Consider the following 9981-nt stretch of genomic DNA (forward strand, 5'->3'; position numbering starts at 1 on the left):
TCAACCCCTGGACCAACAGGAAAGGGTTTGGTTTTATGGGGTGCTAGTGTGGAATGCCGGGGGGCAGGCCCAGCACCCCTGCTCCTCAGAAGGGCCTAGCGGGTTCATGTGACCCCTCTATGCATTTAGCTCACCCCCTGGACCAATAGGAAAGGGTTTGGTTTTATGGGGTGCTAGTGTGGAATGCCGGGAGGCAGGCCCAGCACCCCTGCTCCTCAGAAGGGCCTAGCAGGTTCATGTGACCCCTCTATGCATTCAGCTCACCCCCTGGACCAACAGGAAAGGGTTTGGTTTTATGGGGTGCTAGTGTGGAATGCCGGGAGGCAGGCCCAGCACCCCTGCTCCTCAGAAGGGCCTAGCAGGTTCATGTGACCCCTCTATGCATTCAGCTCACCCCCTGGACCAATAGGAAAGGGTTTGGTTTTATGGGGTGCTAGTGTGGAATGTCGGGGGGCAGGCCCAGCACCCCTGCTCCTCAGAAAGGCCTAGCGGGTCCATGTGACCCCTCTATGCATTCAGCTCAACCCCTGGACCAACAAGAAAGGGTTTGGTTTTATGGGGTGCTAGTGTGGAATGCCGGGGGGCAGACCCAGCACCCCTGCTCCTCAGAAGGGCCTAGCGGGTCCATGTGACCCCTCTACGCATTCAGCTCACCCCCTGGACCAATAGGAAAGGGTTTGGTTTCATGGGGTGCTAGTGTGGAATGCCGGGGGGCAGGCCCAGCACCCCTGCTCCTCAGAAGCGCCTAGCGGGTCCATGTGACCCCTCTACGCATTCAGCTCAACCCCTGGACCAACAGGAAAGGGTTTGGTTTTATGGGGTGCTAGTGTGGAATGCCAGGGGGCACGCCCAGCACCCCTGCTCCTCAGAAGGGCCTAGCGGGTCCATGTGACCCCTCTATGCATTCAGCTCAACCCCTGGACCAGTAGGAAAGGGTTTGGTTTTATGGGGTGCTAGTGTGAAATGCCGGGGGGCAGGCCCAGCACCCCTGCTCCTCAGAAGGGCCTAGCGGGTCCATGTGACCCCTCTATGCATTCAGCTCAACCCCTGGACCAGTAGGAAAGGGTTTGGTTTTATGGGGTGCTAGTGTGAAATGCCGGGGGGCACGCCCAGCACCCCTGCTCCTCAGAAGGGCCTAGCGGGTCCATGTGACCCCTCTATGCATTCAGCTCAACCCCTGGACCAGTAGGAAAGGGTTTGGTTTTATGGGGTGCTAGTGTGAAATGCCGGGGGGCAGGCCCAGCACCCCTGCTCCTCAGAAGGGCCTAGCGGGTCCATGTGACCCCTCTATGCATTCAGCTCAACCCCTGGACCAGTAGGAAAGGGTTTGGTTTTATGGGGTGCTAGTGTAGAATGCCGGGGGGCACGCCCAGCACCCCTGCTCCTCAGAAGGGCCTAGCGGGTCCATGTGACCCCTCTATGCATTCAGCTCAACCCCTGGACCAGTAGGAAAGGGTTTGGTTTTATGGGGTGCTAGTGTGAAATGCCGGGGGGCAGGCCCAGCACCCCTGCTCCTCAGAAGGGCCTAGCGGGTTCATGTGACCCCTCTATGCATTCAGCTCATCCCCTGGACCAATAGGAAAGGGTTTGGTTTTATGGGGTGCTAGTGTGGAATGTTGGGGGGCAGGCCCAGCACCCCTGCTCCTCAGAAGGGCCTAGCGGGTCCATGTGACCCCTCTACGCATTCAGCTCAACCCCTGGACCAATAGGAAAGGGTTTGGTTTTATGGGGTGCTAGTGTGGAATGCCGGGGGGCAGACCCAGCACCCCTGCTCCTCAGAAGGGCCTAGCGGGTCCATGTGACCCCTCTATGCATTCAGCTCACCCCCTGGACCAATAGGAAAGGGTTTGGTTTCATGGGGTGCTAGTGTGGAATGCCGGGGGGCAGGCCCAGCACCCCTGCTCCTCAGAAGGGCCTAGCGGGTCCATGTGACCCCTCTACGCATTCAGCTCACCCCCTGGACCAATAGGAAAGGGTTTGGTTTCATGGGGTGCTAGTGTGGAATGCCGGGGGGCAGGCCCAGCACCCCTGCTCCTCAGAAGGGCCTAGCGGGTCCATGTGACCCCTCTACGCATTCAGCTCACCCCCTGGACAAATAGGAAAGGGTTTGGTTTCATGGGGTGCTAGTGTGGAATTCCGGTGGGCAGACCCAGCACCCCTGCTCCTCAGAAGGGCCTAGCGGGTCCATGTGACCCCTCTACGCATTCAGCTCAACCCCTGGACCAACAGGAAAGGGTTTGGTTTTATGGGGTGCTAGTGTGGAATGTCGGGGGGCAGGCCCAGCACCCCTGCTCCTCAGAAGGGCCTAGCGGGTTCATGTGACCCCTCTATGCATTCAGCTCAACCCCTGGACCAACAGGAAAGGGTTTGGTTTTATAGGGTGCTAGTGTGGAATGCCGGTGGGCAGACCCAGCACCCCTGCTCCTCAGAAGGGCCTAGCGGGTCCATGTGACCCCTCTACGCATTCAGCTCAACCCCTGGACCAACAGGAAAGGGTTTGGTTTCATGGGGTGCTAGTGTGGAATGCCGGGGGGCAGGCCCAGCACCCCTGCTCCTCAGAAGGGCCTAGCGGGTTCATGTGACCCCTCTATGCATTCAGCTCAACCCCTGGACCAACAGGAAAGGGTTTGGTTTTATGGGGTGCTAGTGTGGAATGCCGGGGGGCAGAACCAGCACCCCTGCTCCTCAGAAGGGCCTAGCGGGTCCATGTGACCCCCCTACGCATTCAGCTCAACCCCTGGACGAACAGGAAAGGGTGTGGTTTTATGGGGTGCTACTGTGGAATGCCGGGGGGCAGGCCCAGCACCCCTGCTCCTCAGAAGGGCCTAGCGGGTCCATGTGACCCCTCTACGCATTCAGCTCAACCCCTGGACCAATAGGAAAGGGTTTGGTTTTATGGGGTGCTAGTGTGGAATGCCGTGGGGCAGGCCCAGCACCTCTGCTCCTTAGAAGGGCCTAGCGGGTTCATGTGACCTCTCTGTGGACCAATAGGAAAGGGTTTTGATTTTTATGGTTGGAAAGTTGGGGGGTCAGGCCCAGCACCTCTGTTCCCTGGAAGGGACTAGCAGGTTAATGTGACCCAATAGAAATGAGTTTTGGGTTTACAATGTGTGAGGTTGGGATGTTAGGGGGCACCTCTGATCCGAGTCCCTAGAAGGGGCTAGCAGGTTCATGTGACCCCTCTATGCATTCAGCTCACCCCCTGGACTAATAGGAAAGGGTTTTGAGTTTATGGGGGGCTAGGGTGGGATGTTGGAGGGGCAGCCCCAGCATCGCTGCTCCATAGAAGGGCCTAGCAGTTTCATGTGACCCCTCAATGAGCCCAGCTTGCCCCCCTGAACCAATTGGAAAGGGTTTTGTGTTTGTGGAGTGCTAGGGTGGAAAGTTGGGATGCAGCTTTAGTACTCAAGCTCCATATAGGTTTCTAAGCGCTCATGTGATGCGGCTATGCTCGCGACATGAGCTGCCTTACCTCCTGGATGCTGTTCCAATGCGCCAATGAGTGTGAAGCAGCCGAGGAGCCGCCCTTTAAATGGAGATGCTGCAGGACGATCTCGGCAAAAATGCCGTTTCCTGATAGGTGAGGAGGAGGAAGAGGCCGAAGGGGTGAAAAGCATGAGAAAGGATGAACCCATAATGGATCAGGAAGTGGTGACCGTTTATGAACAAATGCAGACTGTATAGGGAGTCCGAGAGTAGCCAGAAGAGGATTTGGTGTGTGAGGAAGACGGCACCATATCTGGGTCTCTGGAAAAAAAAAACCTCGCAGGGCATACCGACTCTCCACCCAATTGTGAGTTCTAAGAACAGGGGAAAGGGGAAACAGGGAATACCACACAGAGCTACTGTTCCTTTTGCAGACGGGAAAGCTAAACTTAGACATGCGCACAGACAGGGAAAACTCCACAGACCGTCAGACCATGGTCCATCGATTTTCACAGACCATAGACCACTCACAAACCCACCGTGGTTCGTGGACTGGTTCCTCGGGCCATGGTCCATCAGTGGCTAGGGGGAGACTTGCGCTCCTGTATACTGAATGGGGGAATGGGGGACACTTACACACCAGTACTCTGACTGTTGGCAGGAGCAATGCTCGATTTGCTGGAATCCTCTCAACCAGTTCCTTAAAGGATTTCTTGTTCCCGTGAGAGGCCTGCTCATTCACTGAGATTGGCCCCCCGAGTCTTTCCCGAGCAGGGACTCCATGGTTGTTATGGAATATGGTTCCCCGTGAGGTCAAGCCAGGATTGATGGTGTTGAGATGCTAGGCAGAGGCCATTTTATTCTGTCTGCTGTTTGGTTTAGTTGCTAATTTCCTTCTTATCTGAGATCCAAGCTCCACTCCCCATCGAAAAGTCCAACAGATCAAGTCACCGGTCTGACGGTGCTGCAAATATGCAGGAAAGAGGGTAACCCCCTCCCCAAGTATCAAAAGTGATGTCTGTGGATGAATGTGTGTGTCTGTGTGTGTTGTCAAGACACACTTGAGTGATGGCCACCCCGGCAAGAGCTTTCGAGGCAGGTGTTGGGCAGAGGTGGTTTGCCCTTGCCTTACCCTGCAGAGTCTTCCTTGGTGGCTGCCCGCTGTGGAGGAGTGGAATTTGGGAAACGGACATCCTCAGCTCAGCTGCCATACTGGTTCACTGTAGCAACCCAGACTGGGGCCAGGAAGACGAGGAGGAGGAGCCAGGCAGTAAAAAGGGCAAGAAAGGGGGGCCAGTCCCTGACGGGGGCAAGGGACAGAAAGGAGGAAAGTGGAGCCAGTCCTGGGGACAGGGCTGATTGGGGAAAGGGATTTCCCTTTCTGCTCTCACATCCTCGGAGTTCCCCTCTTGGGTCTCCTAAATAGGAGGAAGGGATTCAGAGCCTCGCTACAAGTGACATCTTACACGCGAACAGCACTTGATCATTTTCGCAAGTCTTTCTGCAACCATCCAGTCATCAACGGGGGCAATTGCACGAGGAGCTGAGGTCGTGCAGGCCAGCTAGGGTGCAGGTAATGGTCTGTCGTCAGGACACATCCCTCATGAGCAGCCACTTGAGGAAGGAAGCCTCCTCCCCTAAACGAGTGATCCTCACCGCTTTCCCTTTGCATCTTCCTCCGAGGCTCAAGAAAGCTGTCCAGGCTCTCAGCCCCCGAAGGCCTGACCCTTCTTCGCCCTACAGTTATTGTGTTCTTCTCGTCACCCGCAGCCGTCCAGCAACCAAATGGGAGCGCCCTGGACAACCAGGCCGTGGAGGAGACGAACCGAGATGCAGGTTCCCAGAGTCCCAGAGCAAATTTCAGACAGTTTCAAGACCTTTGGGACATGCTATGGGAGATAGAGCCAAGCAATCCAGCAACCAAATGGGAGCGCCCTGGACAACCAGGCCGTGGAGGAGACGAACAGAGATGCAGGTTCCCAGAGTCCCCAAACCAAGAAACCTGGGTGACGGACATCCCCCAGAACCACAGCCCCCGCACTGATGATGCCTTCCGAGCGTGGGGCCCAGTGGCCTTTCGAGGAGCACTGGTGACGGCCTCTGAAAGTGTGGAGGTTGTGGAAGAAATGCTCGAGGACTTTGCAGCTTTTCTGGAGCACAGGATTCCCTTGAGCTCAGACTTGTCTTTTGGGGACTGCAGGAGGAACCCCCCAGAGCCACACAGGTCGCCTCCCCACTTCTCGCGGCTTCCGTTTCCGTTCCAAGAGGTCAGGGTGCCCATCGACACTCTGGAGGCCCATGCAGAGAAAGTGGCCACCGCAATGCTCCAGATGATGAAACGGTCTTTTGATCAGATGATGAGATCTGCTGCCGTTCACCAAAGCCTGTTTTTCGAAAGCCACCTGATTGATCTGACTTTAGCGAATTTCAGACCGTTTCAAGACCTTTGGGACATGCTACGGGAGATAGAGCCAAGCCCTCCTTCTGCTACAGGTGAGTAGCTCAGGCTGGCCCCGGCCACACTAGCAAGAGAGGTCTGAGATTTTGACAAATGTCAAATATTTCAGTGGAGCAGACCAACAGAGATGCAGGTAATGGTCTGTCTTCAGGGCCTGTCCCTCATTTTTCCAGGTCTGGGAGGCATTTTGGCACTTCCCTCACCTCTCACCCCATTGTGTTCTTTTTGTCCTCCATAGGCAGCCCGAAGTTGAAAGAAAAGTTGTAGTCCTGGATCCAGTGGACTACACAGGGCACGGCTCCTTCCTGACTATGTGCAGTGCCCAACAGCTGGACTGAGATCACAGCAGATTTCCTGGAAGATGCTTTCGGGAAGGTTGTAATTGAAATGCACTGTCTACATAGTTATATGTCCCTGGCCATTGAAGAGTACTTGGCCCACTACGTAAGCAGGCCCTTGGGAGAGCTAAATGGCACTCACTGCCGTCTACAACCAGTCCCCTCTGGGGTCTCCTAAATAGGAGGAAGGGATTCAGTTTCCAAGACGTATATGAAAGAGCCCCAGTGAGCAGCCACTTGAGGAAGGAGGGCTCCTCCCCCAAACGAGTGATTTTTTTTTAAAGAAATTTGTATTGGGTGAGTAAAAATTAATATTACAGATGTTCAATTGAAACCCTCATTTCCATATTCTCCCACCCTTTCCCCTCCCCCCTTAATCTAAGACTTCCAACAGTTTTCCAACCCGCTGTCTAAATCTACTACTTATATCTGCTTTTCTATTCTTAACTGTCTTAATACTCTACTAAGATAGATAATATATATTAAATTAAGCAAAACCTAACATCAAACTATCAATTACATTATATTTCTAACTTATCTCCTCTCTTCTCTTGTAAAGATCAGTATCTCTTCCTTTCTGTAAGCTTAATAGTTATCTAACAACCATAATTCTCCCTTTACGTCCCACTTCTTTTCCAAATACTGTTTTAATTTCCCCCAGTCATTAAAAAATTCTTCTGGATTCTGTTCTCTCAGCTTTCTCGTCATTTTGTCCATTTCTGCCATGTACAGCAATTTTTGTATCCAATTTTCAATAGATGGTACTTCTTGCGTCTTCCATTTCTGAGCATATAAAATTCTTGCCGCTGTTGTCATATAGAATAATAAAGTTCTTTGTTGCCTGGGAATCTCCTCTAATTTCAGGTTTAACAACAGCAGTTCTGGGTTCTTATTTATTGGGATTTGTAAAATTTCAGTCAAAGCTTCTATAATATCTCCCCAGAACTGCTTTGCTACCTCACAGGTCCACCACATATGATATAATGAACCTTCATGGTTTTTACATTTCCAACACATCTGACATTTTGTTGTTCCCATATGCTATTTTCTTCGGCGTTAGGTACCATCTATATATCATCTTGTAGACATTTTCTTTGATATTGGTACAAGTCGATATCTTCAATGTATTTTTCCACAAGTGTTCCCATGCCTCCATTGTTATGTCTCTATTGCAATTTATGGCCCATTTCACCATCTGGACTTGAACAGTTTCATCTTCTGTATACCATTTTAACAAAATCTTGTAAACTTTAGAAATCATTTTCTTGCCTTCTTGTAGTATACTTTCTTCCAATTCAGAATTTTTCCACTTAAACCCCGATTTTGAACGATCCATGTCATATAAGCCTTTAATCTGTCTGTATTGGAACCATCCATAGTGGGAGGATAGTTCGTCTCCTGTTTTAAGCTTAATCATATTTTGCTCCATTTTCAACACCTCCTTATATGGCAAACATTCCTCTCTGTTGTAAATTGTTCTCGGGTCAATAACTTCCAATGGCACCACCCACGTCAGGATACCTTCGTCTAAATATTTTTTATAATTTTGCCAGACCGTGTAGAGGCTTCGTCTAATATAATGATGCAGAAACATAGAGTCCGCTTTGATTTTATCATACCATAAGTACGCATGCCAACCAAAGAGTTTCCTATATCCTTCAAGTGTTAAGAGTTTAGGATTTTCTAACGACATCCATTCCCTGAGCCACACCAGACATGTTGCTTCATGGTATAGTCTTATATTTTGTAACTGTAGTCCCCCTCTTTCTTTGGCATCACATAGAACTTTCATCTTCACTCGGGGCTTCTTCCTTGCCCATACAAACTCCGATATCTTCCTTTGCCACTTGTCAAATTGCTTATTATCTCTTATTATTGGTATTGTTTGCAGTAAAAACATAATCCGTGGAAGTACATTCATTTTAATTACTGCTATTCTTCCCAGCCACGACAAATTCAACTTATTTCCATTCTGTCTATTTGTTGCCATAGCTTTTCATAATTGTTCTTGAATAAATCAATATTTTTAGCAGTAAGTTCTATTCCTAAATATTTTACTTTATGTGTTACCCCAAACGAGTGATTCTCATCTCTTTCCCTTTGCATCTTCCTCTGAGGCTCAGGAAAGCTGTCCAGGCTCTCAGCCCCCAAAGGCCTGAACCTTCTTCGCCTTACAGTTATTGTGTTCTTCTTGTCACCCGCAGCCATCCAGCAACCAAATGGGAGTGCCCTGGACAACCAGGCCGTGGAGGACACCAGCAGGGATGCAGGTAATGGTCTGCCATCAAGGCACGTCCCTCATTTTTCTGGGTCTGGGAGGCATTTTTGGCACTCCACAACCACACTCGATTACCTTCCCTCACCTCTCACCCCGTTGTGTTCTTTTTGTCTTCCTTAGGCAGCCCGAAGTTGAAACAAAACATTGTAGTCCTGGATCCAGCGGACTACACAGGGCACTGCTCTTTCCTGAGGGGCCTATTCGCAGTGCCCAACAGCTGGACTGAGATCACAGCCGATTTCCTGGAAGACGCTTTCCGGAAAGTTTTAACTGAAATGGACTATCTAGGTAGTTACACGTCCCTGGCCATTCAAGACTACTTGGCCCACTACTGAGCAGGCACCGGGGAGAGCTAAATGGCACCCGCGACCATCCACAACCAGTCCCCTCTTGGGTCTCCTAAACAGGAGGAAGGGATTCAGTTTCCAAGACGTATATGAAAGAGCCCCAGTGAGCAGCCACTTGAGGAAGGAGGGCTCCTCCCCCAAATGAGTGATTCTCATCTCTTTCCCTTTGCATCTTCTTCCAGGGCTCAATAAAGCTGTCCAGGCTCTCAGCCCCCAAAGGCCTGAACCTTCTTCTCCCTACAGTTATTGTGTTCTTCTTGTCACCCGCAGCCATCCAGCAACCAAATGGGAGCGCCCTGGACAACCAGGCCGTGGAGGACACCAGCAGGGATGCAGGTAATGGTCTGCCATCAAGGCACGTCCCTCATTTTTCCGGGTCTGGGAGGCATTTTTGGCACTCCACAACCACACTCGATTACCTTCCCTCACCTCTCACCCCGTTGTGTTCTTTTTGTCTTCCTTAGGCAGCCCGAAGTTGAAACAAAACATTGTAGTCCTGGATCCAGCAGACTACACAGGGCACTGCTCTTTCCTGAGGGGCCTATTCGCAGTGCCCAACAGCTGGAATGAGATCACAGCTGATTTCCTGGAAGACGCTTTCCGGAAAGTTTTAACTGAAATGGACTATCTAGGTAGTTACACGTCCCTGGCCATTCAAGACTACTTGGCCCACTACCTGAGCAGGCACCGGGGAGAGCTAAATGGCACCCGCGACCATCCACAACCAGTCCCCTCTTGGGGCTCCTAAACAGGAGGAAGGGATTCAGTTTCCAAGACGTATATGAAAGAGCCCCAGTGAGCAGCCACTTGAGGAAGGAGGGCTCCTCCCCCAAATGAGTGATTCTCACCTCTTTCCCTTTGCATCTTCTTCCAAGGCTCAATAAAGCTGTCCAGGCTCTCAGGCCCTGAAGTCCTGAACCTTCTTCGCCTGACAGTTATTGTGTTCTTCTTGTCACCCGCAGCCATCCAGCCATCAACTGGGGCAGTTGCGGTGTGAGAGGAGTGTGGTAGAATTTGGGGGTGTTTGGTTCTGAAACCAGGCCATTAAGAACATGAACCCGACTCAGGCTCTTTGGAAAGCTCCTAAAAGCCTCCTCAGGGAAAGCTTTAGTTTTTCTTTTCCATAACTCCCTG

The 9981-nt window shown here is 51.5% G+C and overlaps 1 long non-coding RNA gene across 2 annotated transcripts; it reads left to right on the plus strand.

Annotated features, from left to right (window-relative positions):
- The first annotated feature begins 5754 nt into the window (after window positions 1-5754).
- Window positions 5755-9349, plus strand: LOC129345921 (uncharacterized). Of its 2 annotated transcripts, XR_008598648.1 has the most exons (4): window positions 5755-5919; window positions 6123-6519; window positions 9118-9183; window positions 9312-9349. It is a non-coding gene; the product is annotated as an uncharacterized LOC129345921 (long non-coding RNA). The 2 variants fall into 2 exon arrangements; XR_008598649.1 differs by lacking the exons at window positions 9118-9183; window positions 9312-9349 and adding an exon at window positions 8427-8483.
- The last annotated feature ends 632 nt before the right edge of the window (window positions 9350-9981 follow it).

The sequence above is a fragment of the Eublepharis macularius genome, chromosome 19, assembly GCF_028583425.1.
Source record: "Eublepharis macularius isolate TG4126 chromosome 19, MPM_Emac_v1.0, whole genome shotgun sequence".
In the NCBI taxonomy this organism is placed as follows: Eukaryota; Metazoa; Chordata; class Lepidosauria; order Squamata; family Eublepharidae; genus Eublepharis; species Eublepharis macularius.